Source organism: Podarcis liolepis (genome assembly GCF_965112155.1).
Source record: "Podarcis liolepis genome assembly, chromosome: 3".
Taxonomy (NCBI): Eukaryota; Metazoa; Chordata; class Lepidosauria; order Squamata; family Lacertidae; genus Podarcis; species Podarcis liolepis.
The window spans coordinates 23,174,258-23,189,762 of record NC_139557.1 but is presented as its reverse complement, the minus strand read 5'-3'; the positions used below and the strand labels follow the sequence as shown (position 1 = coordinate 23,189,762).

The 15,505-nt window shown below is 43.2% G+C and overlaps 1 protein-coding gene across 2 annotated transcripts in view; it reads right to left on the bottom strand.

Moving 5' to 3' along the window:
• The window catches only part of KLHL29 (kelch like family member 29), a 424,682-nt gene extending 411,780 nt beyond the window's left edge, over positions 1-12,902 (bottom strand). The window contains exon 1 of one of the 2 annotated variants that reach the window (XM_083495560.1): positions 12,410-12,902. The gene's annotated coding sequence lies outside the window, so the exon portion shown is untranslated. Of the gene's footprint in view, positions 1-11,677; positions 12,123-12,409 lie in introns of those variants that run through there. The other variant, XM_083495561.1, reaches the window with a different exon arrangement.
• Positions 12,903-15,505: the final 2,603 nt, after the last annotated feature.

Genomic DNA, 15,505 nt, shown 5'->3' with positions numbered 1-15,505 from the left:
GTTTTCTTTAAAAAAAAATGGGTGTGCTGTCTTGGCACTTTGATGTTTGCTGCCCTGAGCTCCTGTGGGAGGAAAGAGAGGGGAAACAGACAGACAGACAAACAAATAATAATAATGAACCATAATCAACTAAATCATTGCACTAGTGGATGGAAGCCACAAAGACTCACACCCGCACAACAGGAATTCTCTCCTCTTCCCCACCCCGCAACATCCTGTGTCACCTCCACATGTGCTCTAGAGGGTCAAGAGGAAACCCAGAACAGAGTTAGAGGGCCCTCAGGGGTGCTGAAGGAACCTTAGCACTACACTGAATACAACCCAATCAAAGCAACATTTTCTTTGATTGGCTTGTATTCAGTCTTCATCCTGCCTTTGACATGTTCCAGCTACATAGAGCTACACCCTATTGATGTGATGGGAAGTGTATAAGATCACATCAGTCTGAGTGAAAATTCCCTTCTGGAAGTGAGGCACCACCACACGAAACCAGACGATGGGACAACCACATCGCCAACAGATGTCTGGTGAGCATCCCCTAGGCTTACAACACTCTGCGCTGAACAAGCCCAAATCAAAGACCCAATGAAAGCATTTGATGGCTATCTCCGTTTGTCCTCAGCATCTGGTCCTCAAAGGTATACCACTTCTGCAGCCTGCTATCTTTGCTAATGTGGTTCCTCCCTGCTAGGGTAAAACTAAGACTGCGTAGAAGAAGACCAGAAAAATTCATCATTATGAATTGTACAGTGCACACACTTCACTTATGCCTAACATAATGATCATTCTTAGAAATCAGTCCACATGACAATTGTTCATATTGATAAATGTGTATATTACATTATTATGTGTATATTAAATTGCATTATCCATCCATTGGACCGTATGAAATCTGCAATTAAGCGTTCCACAATGTCCAATTCTTATTTAAACTACAGGAGGGCAACACAATTGGATCCCTGATGCATTGTGAAGAAAGGTGCACTATACAGAACAGGGAGAGACACTCCTTTGGCAGGGCAACATTGCAGAACATAACTGCTGTTATGAATAAACCCAACTTTTGTTCAGCAGAAAAAAGTTAATCCAGTAACACTTTGCTGCTCAAGAAGCAGAAACAGTATAGTCCCGGGTCAACCAGTTTGCTCCCTAAAGGTTCACACGAAGGGACTGATTAATCATTCATCTATTCTATTTCACAGAATTGCTATGATGTGGGTGGTTGTGGGCCTGTTTCCATTAAGGAGTATTATACAGGCTGTAAACAATTTGTGTATTTTGGTTAAACACAACAGGATTCCATTTATGATTACTGAGTATGACAAAGATTATGGATGCCATTCCTTTACTCTTTTTATATGCTTACCCTTTTGCCTACATTTCATTTCTGTGTTTCAGATAGTTGGGTCCCTTAATACTAACAAGTATCAAAAAGGTTTAAATTGCATGCAGGGATTTAACTCTAAGCAACCCAGTGTTTTTCTTGTCCATCAATAAAATGCCAGTAGTAGATTAAATAGTACTGAGGAACATGCAAGTAAGCACACCATTGCCTGATTCAGATGTAACATGCAAACCAAAATTTCAGACTTCAGACAAACTGGAAACTAAAACTTAGAACAAGCCATGAGCTTTAATCCTTCTCCAGAAGCTTCTACAGCTCCAAAATGCAGCCCTTCATTTTACACATTTGAGGAAAACCGCTTCTATTTCTCTGCACCACATACCATCAGTTTGCCTCTGAAAAATAATGGCTTGCGCATTCTTCAGGTGAAAACTTGTTCTGTTCATGAAAAGACTACTTTTCATGAAAAGATCAGATTTGTCCACATAATCATAAAAACTGCATTTTAAAAGTTAAGGAAATAGACAAAGCTATTTAACTTTGAAAAAATACTAATTGTTGCTTTCTGAGATTATCCAGGACACTTGACAGAGTTGGATATGAATCTATTTATTTCAACAGATTTAAACTGCATAATGTGCTTGGGCAATGTGTATGTGAAACTCATGTGTACTGGAACATTTTTCTAAAAAAAAGAAAAAAATCTATTCCAAGGCCAGTAATTACAATGACAGCCTTTACACAAAGTTCTGAGCCATTATTGAAAGGCAAAGATGCATAAGTATTTTTAATCATTCTCACATGTCTTAGGAACCTTGAATATTGTACCGGGAGGCTGGTGAGGTAGAAACAAAATTGCAACCATTCTGTCCTTTTATGAATAGCAATAGGAGCTCCAAGAACTGTTAGGGCAATCAACACCAGGATTTAACTTTTAGCATGCTCTGGTTATCTCTCGCTTGGACTACTGCAATGCGCTGTATGTGGGGCTGCCTTTGAAGGTGACCCGGAAATGACAACTAATCCAGAATGCGGCAGCTAGCGGCCGCTGAAACCACATAACACCAGTCTTGAAAGACCAACACTGGCTCCCAGTACGTTTCCGAGCACAGTTCAAAGTGTTGGTGCTGACCTTTGAAGCCCTAAACGGCCTTGGCCCAGTATACCTGAAGGAGCGTCTCCACCCCCATCGTTCTGCCCGGACACTGAGGTCCAGTGCCGAGGACCTTCTGGCGGTTCCCTCGCTACGAGAAGCCAAGTTACAGGAAACCAGGCAGAGGGCCTTCTCGGTAGTGGCACCTGTCCTGTGGAACGCCCTCCCATCAGATGTCAAACAGAAAAATAACTACCAAACCTTTAGAAGACATCTGAAGGCAGTCCTGTTTAGGGGAAGCTTTTAATGTTTAATAGGTGATTGTGTTTTAGTGTTCTGTTGGAAGCTGCCCAGAGTAGCTGGGGAAACCCAGCCAGATGGGCGGGGTATAAATATATTATTATTATTATTATTATTATTATTATTATTATTATTATTATTATTATTATTATTATTATTCCTGAGAGGCTTCACTAGTAGGCCAAACCACAAAAGAATATTCCCACGGGGCTGTTTTTCTTCCCCACAATGACCACAAAATCACCATGAAACATTGTAAAGATGATGCTAAACCTTTGGGGGCATTGTAAAGCTCCTTCAAAACAATTTGGGGTGGGGGGTCCTTCCAGGTTTCCTGAACTACATCTTCCATTATTCCTAACCACTGGCTGTTATATACGAGGGCCATTTGTGGGGTCCACATGTCAAATACCATGCTCAGCTCTAATCAAAATGTTCAGACCAAGTGAAACTCCAGGCTGAAACCTCTGTTGAGAAAATAAAAAACTATCAAAAGGGATTCACACGTTTTCACACATAGGCAGTTTTGTCTGTTGTCAGTGTCTGGGGACTGGAACAGGTTTAGCACAGATCCTAACCTACTAACGCAATGTCTGACAGATGATACCTTCCTGCATATTTTATTGCCTGCTGAGTTTCTTCAAGTACAGCTGCAGCAACAGGGTTTTAAGACTTTTGGCATTCCGTTCTAGCTGTATTAGAAGTCAGCAAGTAAATATTTAGCCTTTTGAATTAGTGATGTCTGCCTTCTCTCTCTGAGGAGGAACTTATACATTCTGAGGAGGAACTTATACATTCACTTAAGGGTGAAGACCATGGGTAGGCAAACTAAGGCCCGGGGGGCCAGATCCAGCCCAATCGCCTTCTAAATCTGGTCTGTGGACAGTCCGGGAATCAGCATGTTTTTACATGAGTAGAATGTGCCCTTTTATTTAAAATGCATCTCTGGGTTATTTGTGGGGCACAGGAATTCGTTCATATTTTTTTCCAAAATATAGTTGTCATCCCCACAAGGCCTGAGGGACAGTGGACCGGCCCCCCGCTGAAAAAGTTTGCTGACCCCTGGTGAAGACAGACAACTTATAAAGTAGAAGCAGTTTGAATACTTATTCAGCGCCCTGAAAACAAAGCAGAAAACAAGTCTTACACCAACTTCCATCACAAGATAAATTTTGTTGTAATGTATTACAATCTGTAAAAGCCAAGCAACCTGTGTCTGACTTAAACAAGATAATGGGGGAGCAGGGGGAGCTGACAATTTGACAAGTCAAAAATAACTTTTTGCTGTGTTGTATATACATTACTGGGACGCAGGTGGTGCTATGGTCTAAACCACTGAGCCTTGGGCTTACCAATCAGAAGGTCAGCAGTTCGAATCCCCGCAACGGGGTGAGCTCACATTCCTCGGTCCCAGCTGCTGCCAACCTAGCAGTTCAAAAGCACGTCAAAGTGCAAGTAGATAAATAGGTACCACTCCGGTGGGCATTTCCGTGCACTGCTCTGGTTTCACCAGAAGCGGCTTAGTCATGCTGGCCACATGACCAGGAAAAACTGTCTGCAGACAAACGTCGGCTCCCTCGGCCAGTAAAGCGAGATGAGCGCCGCAACCTCAGAGTCGTTCGCGACAGGACTTAGTTGTCAGGGGTCCTTTACACACATTACTTACTTCAATGTTCTGCAGGTTTGCTCTGTTAAGGTGGTATGTCTGTTTCTACAGGGAGGTGGGTTGTGTTTCTGGGTACAACAGTGCAGTTCTTATTAGGGTAAGCCACCCAATGTGTCAGAGACTTTAGAGCTTATCTAAATTAATCTCCTACCTTCCTTTAAGCTGAACATTATTTATAAATCTTGAGTTATACAGCAGCCAAATATATACGACTGTCAAATAGCGATAGATTACTGAGCTTGATAGCCTATGATACTTGCAACGGTGTTGTGTAAACTTAGGAATCCAAGACCAACTCTCCCCTTCCTTTATCAAACAGGAATACAAAGTCTGCAGCTTCCAGTCCTTCTATGCAAAATTATTTATGAAGATGTCTATGACCACCCATCAATAAATTTAGATGGCTTACAAACGCAAAGCAAAAAGCAGCCATGCAGTATTTAAAATACATCAAAACAAAATGAAAAGGCATAAGGCTTCTCTAGCAGACACAGAATAAAAACTATCCTTAACAACAAATTATTGCGATCTGGATGAACATAAATGTTCACAAATGAAACAAAAATTATAGAATCGTAGAGTTGGAAAGGACCACAAGGGTTATCTTACCTGGGAGTAAACACTACTGAACATAATTGGGTTTACTTCTGAGTATACACGCACAGAGCTTGAAATCCAAGTAACTTTGGTGACAAGGCTGCAGCACATCCTATACTTATTTCAGAAATGATTTTTTTTTTTTAATTTAACGATATTGTCCTATAGAGGAAGCTCTCTTGTGCAGAAGCACATGCCTTTCAAATTATGGGGAAACAACAAGTTTAAGGCAGATTTAGTTCCTAGAAATGGGCGGTGTATGTGGAAGGAGAGAAACAAGAATAGCCCATACATTCATTTATTATTCTGGATGCTTGTTTTTCTACTGGTCTCTCAGAGGCATGAAGAAGGTATGCTCTGCTTCCAATACTTTTTTAAAGTAATGCAATGTCCTTGATGGTCAGATTACCCCCCCCCAAAAAAAAAACAACAACCCAGGTGATTCTGAAATATCTCAATTTGACATGAATTATTCAATAAAGAGAGACAGAAGTACTTGCAGAAATGAATTGTGAAGATTTTGGTGCATTTTTTTTTTAACATACCAGTCATTAAACACGCATGTTCAGTGAATCAGAACAGCTGTGTTCATTTTAGCATTACAGCAAGTTAGCATAACATAGCTTTAAAAAACGTTCATTACTCTTTTGTAGAATTTATTTCTTTTGGATGCGCCATATAGTTACGCCTGCTAAGATACAGTATGATGACATTTGAGTTTTATGCATTCAATGCTGTCATTAAGGAGCCAGCAAGATGAAATACTGGAGTGAAAGGAAGCTTTTATTTCAGTTTATGGCATGCTGCTATTTTCAAATCCACCAGTATAGAACATCAGTCCGTCTGTCCACCCCCCCAAAAAAAACCATCACAAAATCTTGTAGCAAGGTGTGAAAAGGCATATCTCCTTGAAAATCAGACTATGCTCCTCTGTTAATTACTGATCACTAAAGACCCCGAGAGCCAAGCTCTTAAATTACCTAAGTCAAGGGTGGTTTTTACAGGCTGCATTGCGATGCTAATCATGTTTGTTAGAGTGAACACTGATAATGAGTCTCTTGTAGGATTCAAAAATATCAATAGAGATATGATTGAAGCCCAACTCAACAAGATTAGGTACATCTCTTGAAATCTGCAGTGTCTGCACTCTTGAAGCCGTATGTTTGTCTGTGCTTGACAATTATTAAAAATTTATACTTTTGTATTGAATAATTTAAGTTTTACAACAACTTTCATTATACTAACAAAGACACATATAATCGAATTAAAAGGGAAGGGGAAAGGGTGTTGGTCAGGGTTATTATTAAAAATAAAAATAAACAAGCTTATCACATATTAAGAGGCCATCACAACATTTGGTGAAGCACACATACAGCAGAGCATATATTTAAACTGCTGATTCTTCAGCAGTACATTGTGACCAAATATTCAAAATTGTGTCCCTATATTGGCAATGCATGCTGAATAGATGAAACAGGAAGAAGCGGGCAGTAAGAGGCACACTCACGAACCAAAAAGTGCACCCAGGTATTCTGTACATTGATACAGAGGGGGTGGTCTTTCCAATCCTGTAAAACAGGTATTTTCACCACCAAAAGGAGTGACTTCTGGTGGCCATCTGACAAACCGCACAATATGGGAATATAGTTCAACACCATATGTACGTGTTTAAGACTAAGAAGATGTTTCAGAAACCAAGATTAAGGCAAACAAAAAACATAGACTAAAACAATACAAAGGAAGCAACATATTATATGTACCAGGTGTACCTTCCTTCTTCTTGCATCACCAACAGAGTGAGTCACTACTAGTGAGATTTCTGCCAATGTAGCCTAAGGGGTGTCCAATTACCTGACAGCTCTTAATGTAATACTTCAGATGTTTTCCTGACTTGAAGTAAATATTTCCAACAGCAAAACCGCCTACATTTCACTGGAAGTTAGATTGATATATTTATTATTACTCAGACTTATTACAAGTCTGAATTATTTCCAGAATGTAGGAAGGGAGGGTCGGAACCGCAGAAGGGAGGTGATTTGTCGTGGAATAGTGTACCCAAGTTTGCTAGTCGTTCTTTTTATTCAGACTGTGCTTGCGGAGAGATCAAATGCCTTCTAGTATACAAAGAGAGCTAAGACACACACTGGCAATTTCTTTCCTCGTCACAAGTTACTGTTTTCCAATCATGCAACATTAATGACTCTCCACTACCAGCCATTTCAGGCCATCCTAACTATGGCAAAAGGCATTTAAGTTTCTCTTATCTGGATTTGCTTCATCCAAACAGTATGTTGTCATCTGTAGCCTGTAGGCCTCCTTATGTTTGCCTTTTGTTTTATAAACAAAAGGCAACGAAAACAAGTCCTGGTAACTTGATCTTAGTGTTTAGAAGCTAGAGGTAAACTGATGTAAAAAGCAGGCAACACGCAACTTTTTTGTATTAAAAAACTTGGCAAATTTGTATCTTGATTTTTGAAAATAAAAAATAAAGCTTGTATTCCCACCCTTTAATATACAACTGAGAATCCCAGGGAAGTTTACAAGAAAGCAAAAGAACACACAAAAACACTACAAGCACACAATAAAGCAGAACAATGCAAGGTTGTAACTCCAACCAATAAAAATTTAGAGCAGCTCAAGAAATATGCAAACCCCCAAAAATTATTGACTAGAAAAAGCACTAAAGAGCAAAAGCCATACACAGGTCATCCCTAGTTTGAAGCTCAGAGTGGTTTCCGCTGTATTTTCACACACAAGCTCAGTGCTCAACTAAACTTTTCCCAGAGACATCCTTGCTGATGTCTTCAGGAAGATAGGAAATAGTAGCCAACTTTGGATATGGAGAGAACATTCAGACACATTTCCACACTCATTTCTTTAACTGCACAATTCACTGTTTTGAGTCCCAAATGGGCTGGCCTCTCCTAATGATTCTAAGATACCGCTTCGTTTCCCAAGCCCACTAAAACAAAAAAGCACCTTCTTGACAGTAGCATGCAAGTTCCATATTCTGACCAGAAGGGCAGCGTTACTGAGGGGTTCTTTCAGTGACTACCCAAAAATGGCAAGCAACTTTCGGATCTTTCTCTTTGGACTAGCACCAGGCATATTTATATTATCATTTTACACCTTACAGCCTTAACATTTTAATGGGATTCAGAACATCTTTTCTTAATGTATTCCATAGCCTTTGCAATATATGCAAATAAGTGCCTAAATAGAAAGAGTGGGAGACAGAAGAATAAGATTTGCTGACTTGCCTCCTCATTCTGAGGAGTTCAGATTCTCAACTTTATTAAGTTTTCTGTTTTTCTACATCCTGTTCTTAAGACAATTGATTTAATGAAATATTGTGAATGGAAAGTAAAATAAAGTAGCAGACTTAATAGTAAAATAAAAATACCCAACAACTTTATTTCAATTCACAGGATTCAGTTCAGGAAGGATTGATATGGAAGTTTTGAGCAATCGGAACCAGCACTCTGGCAGACATGTGAACCTGGTTCTTTGATTAGAAAGAACTGTCTCCTTAATTTCTAGATATTAGGAATAAAGTCATTAAAAGGAAGGGGAGGGACGCAATAATAGGACAAGGCTGAACCACAAGTGACCAAACACATGCCTAGAGTTGGTGCCATGGACCCAAGAGAATCAGCATCCTAGAGAGCAACTACGGTCAAGAAACACAATCTAGAATTAGGCAAGTTTTTCAGTGCAAGCAGATGTCCAAGAACAGATGGCAGCAGTGTTACTAAACTGTAGGCAATAAAGACACTGCTTGGGTGTGCTGTTCTTCAACACATGTTAAATGCTGAAAGAAAGGGGAGGAAACCACCACCATCAGTATGTCCACATATTTCCAAAGCAACAAAACTGCTCTTAGCATGGTTCCACACACGTTTTCAGCTGCTTGCTGCTAAGGTCAGTTGCAGCTTTTCACCCTACTGTATTTAATGTAGTTACTTCTTACTCCTACAACAGCCTCTAAGTCATTTATAAAAAAAATAACAGCCGCAATACATGGAGTGAGAACAAGCAATACAACTGAAAAACCACAGTGCAGACTAAAACAGCAAAGTCCCCATCCCCAAAAGTAAAACACAGAAGTTGAAAACATCTTAAGAGTCAGGGATCCCCCCTCTTGCCATCCTAGCTCACAATACAAAGCACTTGCCTCAGTAAGAAATCCACATCACATCTAGATTTTTCTCTTCCATCTACACCCAACCAATTTCCCTAAAACATGAACATAAAGCATGTGGTACCCACTATTCATCCAATTTAAGTCATCCCATTCTATTCCCCATACCTCAAGCACATCCACCAACGCACACAAATTCACCATCCACCCCATCGGTCCAACATCTCCCTCTTGAACAAGCGACTATCCCCAACCACTCTATCCACGCACTAAAAATGCACTGCACATGTACATCAGGGCACTATGAAGCCACTCAGCGAATGAAACCTATAAAGTATCGAAACACATCCCCTTACATCAGTCACACTGTTGTAGACATCCATCTCTCACCCAACACTCTCATCCGGGATGCAATCTTAGCATGCTGTGTATTATTTTCCCCTTCTTAACCACCTGTAGCAGAGAGTGCTCCAGTTTATCTTGGCTATTGTGTACGGAGGGCTCGGCTGGATGCTCTTCTGCTTCCCTCAAGTCCCGTTACTGTAGGATAAGCGGGATGAATCTAGCAAACAAAAAAGAACGCTTTACCTTCTCCAGTTTTGGAACGTTAAGGGTTTGAAAAAGGGGGGGACGACTTGAAACCAGATTCAATGTTTTGCATTTATTGGGCACCTGAAGTTTGGCTATCATTCATCAGAGATATAATTAAAAGTAACAAAAGAACTTGAATTCTACCCCCTTTTCCACTACTGCATTTAGGTGAAAACCAGCAACCATTGCTCTATTTGTAGCCATGACAACCATAAAATATTCTATTCCAGCAATAATTCACACTGAACGTTTGTTCTTGGGTTCTGTTGCTCCAAGCACTGTGAACATACTTCTTACGCTTCACAAGACCAGTTAACACTGAAAACTTGGGAGCATAGGAAACTTTCAAGCCACATCAGTTCACTCAAATCTACATAGAAGAGATTTGAGTTCTCCGTGAAGCTGTCTATACAAAGTGCTCGTTTTAACTTAATCCTCTTCAAATAAGGATCAAACACCACTATGAATCTAATAGCTTAGACAAAAGTTGTAGAAAAGAACCATTTGTCCAGATTCATTATGTTGACTGCAATAACCTAACTCCCCATCCTCTGAAGGTGTAGTCCAAAGCACCAAGTTTACATTAAAATAATAACAATCCCATGAAACATGGTAGTAACTACATGCACTGATAGTTATTTCACTTATATAAGCGATGCTTCATTGCAAGCTGGGAAAAACCCTTCCGCAGACAGCCACAGTGAGGGGCAGGTTATACAGAGAAGAATAAAACCTTGTTACTCATTCAAATAAGAGTAGGTAGCCCACTGTGAATAACTAAAGTTTCAAACTGTTGAATAAGGCTAAAACATGGTTGTACTTCACTTTGTGAAGTAAATGCCATTACCAGCTTAATCCAGTTGTAACAGAGTGCCACAGATGCCTTTTTTAAAAGGAATAGGAGGAACATAGTAATGCTTCTCTCATACAATCATATATATGAAGGGGGGGGCATAATTTAACAATTTGTTGAAACTTAAAAGATGGTAGTGTAGTGCTGCTATCGGCAATCTGATTGATTTGGCAGAGGAGACTCCCAAAATGATTTCTGGTGAAATGTACACTAACAATATTAACACAATTTCTCAATAACAATTTGCTTTTTTCCTCTCCCCTCCCCCGACAAACTTTTAAACTTTATATTGATTCGTCTATAACTTAAGGGCTTCAATAAGTATCAATGATATCTATATTCACTTAGGCTTTATTAACCTTTTAACAGCATAATCCTATAACAGGTCTTGAATTCAACGGGACTTGGTCCCAGGTAAATGTGGACATAAACAACAGCCTTGATCACAACAGTAGATTTTAGAGGTCAGTCGCACTTTTCAAAATGCACATGGAGCAAATCTTTAAAATGTATGCAATCAATCATTATCCCAAAACGTAACTGTTTGCACTATTACACAAACACCAAATCCTTTACCCATCATAAAAACAAGGCAGGAGAATTAAATGTGGAACAGGGTGATGGAGAGAAGGAAGAAGAGAAACTATAGCTCATGAAAACCACAGCCGATACAACAGAATCAAGTCTTCCAGTCAACAGAGATGTGTTATTTGAAAGTAAACATGCATAGGCTTAGGTAAGTCTCATCTGGTTCAATAGAACTTCCTGAAAGCCATGCCTAGGACTGTACACTATAAATGGTTCCTGGACACACCTTCAGTATAGAACTATTTATATTCTGCCAAAAGGCTACAAGGCACTCTACAATTCAGCTGCTGCCCAGAAACCTGACAACCTACATTAGGCAGACAGGATATATTTGGGGGGTAGCGGTTGGAGGCTTGACAATGAGTAGCAGAGACTGGTTAAGGGGATGCAGCAGCAGAGACTAACACACCTAGAAGTTACCCAATCTATTCAAGCTGTGTTTCCCCCGTGAGGGTCAACGCATTTTGAAACAAACTAAGAAAAGTCAGCCAGGGATGCCAGACCTGCACCAAGATCCCTGCAGATTTCATTCCGAGGTAGGCGACTGTCATTTTTTATTCCTTTCCGGACAGTTTTAATTAAAGATAGCCTCTGCCTTCTGGTGATGATGGATGATTTTGCAGTGGTGTGTGCTTTTAAACGAGGAAAGCCATCTACGAAACAGAGCCTTGTTTTATTATTTACCAAATTAAAAAATAAAAATACACACGCAGTGCCAGAGGAAAAAATATATATGACACACTGCGTGGTTCCCTGCTCCTCCATTCAGAAGAGAGAGAAGTCAACCACCTTTGGAACTCATGCTCGGTGGGGTGAGGAAAGGTGCCTTTTAACCCTGGCGAAGAGAGAAAGGTGCTGGTGGTGCTGGGAGAGAGTGACCGACGCGGGCGGAGGAAGCAGGGTGGGTGGCTGCCTCTCTCCCCGCACCTCACCCCCTCCGGTTACCTCAGAGCACCCCCGCGCTACCGAAGCTGGTCTTGCACCTCACACACACACACAAAACACCCAAGCAGGAAGTTTTCCCAGGCAGGCGGCGAGCGCAGGCGCGAGGGGGGATTCGCCTTCGCCCGCCGCTCAACCCACCCGAGGCGACTTACTCCAGGCGGTGCCACCACCACAAACAGCGGCGGGGGCCACCAGACGCCACCTAGGAGCCTCGCTCCGCGGTCCTCCCTCTACCTTGCGTCGCGAGCTCCCCCTCCTTCCCCCCCCCGCCGCCCCACATTGGCTCTTACCTTTCCCCTCTGGGCGGTGCGCGCGCGGGAGAGGCGAGGGGGCCCCGGCGCCGGCGCGTAATTACGCGCGTCCTTGGCGCGCGAAAGCGGCTGCTGCTGCTTCTTCTGGGTTCTTCTTGTTCTTGCTCCTCTTCTTCTTCTTCTTCGTCCTCCCCCCCACCTTCTTCAGGCAGGCGGAGAAGGAGGATGCACAGAAACAGCGGGAGGAGGAGGGGGAGAAGGAGGAGGAGGGGGAGGCGGCTTCGGCATCGCAGCCTCTCCGCCCTCCCCCCCTACCGCAAAGCCCCGCACCACCGCCGCTGCTGCCGCCGCCGCCGCCTCCGGGGCTGCCCCCTCAGCCCCTCCGGAGGGCAGGCGCGAGGCGGCGCGGGGAGGGAGCGCGCGAGAGGCTGGCGGAGCGGGCGCGACTCGGGCAGACGGAGGCAGCTGGTTGCGGCGTCGAGACCATGCTCCCTTCTGGCTCGCTCCTGCTCGCACACTGGCCGCTTTAGCTGGAGAGGGAGGCGGCCTCGCAGCCCGGGCGAGGGGCGGGAGGAGCCAATCGCGGCCGCGGGGGGGAGGGACGAGGGCGGGGACGGGCTCCCTTTTCTGGCTCTTTTGCCTCCCCCCTCCTTCTTTCTCTCTCTCTTTCTCTCCCCCCCCTCTCTGCTCCTCCCGTGTGTCAACCCAGCCCAGCCTCCCCCACGGGGAGGGGTTCGGAGCGGGCAATTTGCACACAAGAGCGAACAGCACCGCCGCGGCTGCCTCTGCCCGGGTCGCCCTTTTATTTATTTCATTCGCCGCCGCTTCTCCTTCCCTCTCTCCAAGCAGCCGGCGCTGTTCTTGGCGCTTCTCCTCCTCCTCCTCGCAGGCAGCAGCAGCCAAGCGGCAGCAGCAGCCGGCAACCGCGAGCTGACGGTGCCATCCTGCAGGAAACGGAGCCCGCAGGCAGGGAGGTTTGTTCTCTTCCCTACGGAGGATGCAGAGCGCGAGGAGAAAAGAGATCAATGGCACCACTTCTGGTAAAGTTACACACGCACACGCACACAGGGAGAGAAACAGCAGCTACCGTGGAGGTTGCAAAGAGACAGAAGCGGCCACCTGATCCACTGTTTATGCTGCTTCCCTCTTCCACTAGCTCTCTGACTCATACGTGCTTTATATAGATGCGCTTGTACTGTATTTCCCTGGACTTTATAATCCGGCCGCGCTCACGCAGCGTTGTTGTGCGCATCTTTTCCGGGGAGGGAGAGAGCTGGCGGTTTCTTCTGGCGTTTCCATTCCTCCTGGCGACTTGCAGGCTAGGAAACGTGCTCGGGTAATGAAGCCCCGCCGCGATTGTCGAGGAAACTGCATTGACTGCTGTTGCTGCTACGGTCTTATACGCTCAAAACATATATGTGAGGCACTGGGGGGGCGACTAACACACTCGCCCCCCCACCTACCCCCCGGTGCAGCAGTGCACATCGTGCCCTTGCCTACATTTATAAATCAATTTAACTCAAGTGCTTCAGCACAACGAGAATGCAACAGCACGATCTCGGGTCCATTTGCTCCCCAGCAAGCTCCACTCAGTTCAATAAGGCTTGCTCCCAAGTAGCTCAAGGGTAGTAGCCTGGATAACTTTCGACTCATAAATAGGTGTTCCCCGTAGGCCTGAGTCTGACTCCCACTGAAGTCACCAGATGGGCGTTTCTCTATTGATGTGAAGGGGCAATCCATAATATCATTTTAAAGAACCAAATTGTGTATTGTCTGTAGAGGACTGGATATGAAACATGCATAGCCAAGATCCAGTGCAGTTAAGTGCATTGGAACCCCTTTATATTTAAGACCGCCCAAGTCTCCCTTGGATTGTGGCCCCTGTTTATCTCTCTACAGATGCTTTCTGCTTACTTTCAGCCTGGGCAGACCTGCCTCTTCCAAAACACAGCCAGTTTGTTGACTTCGGTAGACCTTCTCCAGAGTAAATGATTACAGCCCTTGATTTAAACATTATCCAAATCATGCTTTGAAGAAGAAGGGGTGAAAGCAATCCACATGCTTGAATGTTTGCCACGGACAGATGTGCTCTAACATGCTGAAAGTAAGCCAGCCATCCTAAATAACAGTCATAATAGCAATCACAGCAATGATGAGCAGGAAAACGAAAGCACGGAAATCAGCGCCTTGTTCAAATGGGTAATGAAAGTGAAGAGTGAGGTTTAAATAAAGGACAAACGCATTCTAATGTGTGGAAGGAAACGAGATGGCACTGGAAAGGAAATTTCCCTTTCATCCACACTTGCCTTGCACACACACATATTGGCATGATTGCTGCTAGTACTATCGGAATTATTTTAGCTGAATATCCACACAGCCTGAAACAGGAAAACATGATCAATTCCTGGAGTGGATACACAGAATGCCTCTACTCTGAACTTGCCTGATTTCTGTACCAAAGTGTGATGTGTGGGTTCATAAGTTCAGATGTGTTTGAATGTGAGTTATTTCACACCCACCCACCCACATCACTCTCCCAAGTCCTAGGCCATTTTTATCACAGGCCCTTTTAAAGAGAGAGCAAGAGAAGCAGACTCTCTCTTTTTTTTGCCCATTGCATCTGTTTGACCTAGAATCCAGTGAGAAACCTCCCAGGGACTGTTGACCTGATAAGTAGCATGGCAGTCCCTCAGAGGCGTTCAAATGTTCACAGAATGACTTCAAGGCTTTAGAGGACATGGAGTGGAAATTCTTTAGAAACCACGTAGGGTCATGCAAAGACCGTGTGATCTCAGAGAACCTGCTTGCTTTTTTGCCAGCTTATTGTTGTCTGACCTTTATGACACAGCCTAAGGATTACAAACAACTCTGTTTGCTTATATATATATATATCTTTATTTAAAAAAACACAACCCAAAACCAGTTTTAAATGGACAGGTTTACTGTCACAACAGCATCTCCTTCAGGAACATTGCAGTAGCAGTAACACATTAGTCAATGAAACCAATGAATCAAAATAATATAAATTAGAGCAAATGACAGTTATTTCAAAAATCCCAATATAAGAAGCAGGGATCAGGGCACTTCCAACAGATAAGCAGATAGGTAGGCTAGTCCATTAATGCAAGAGTGTGC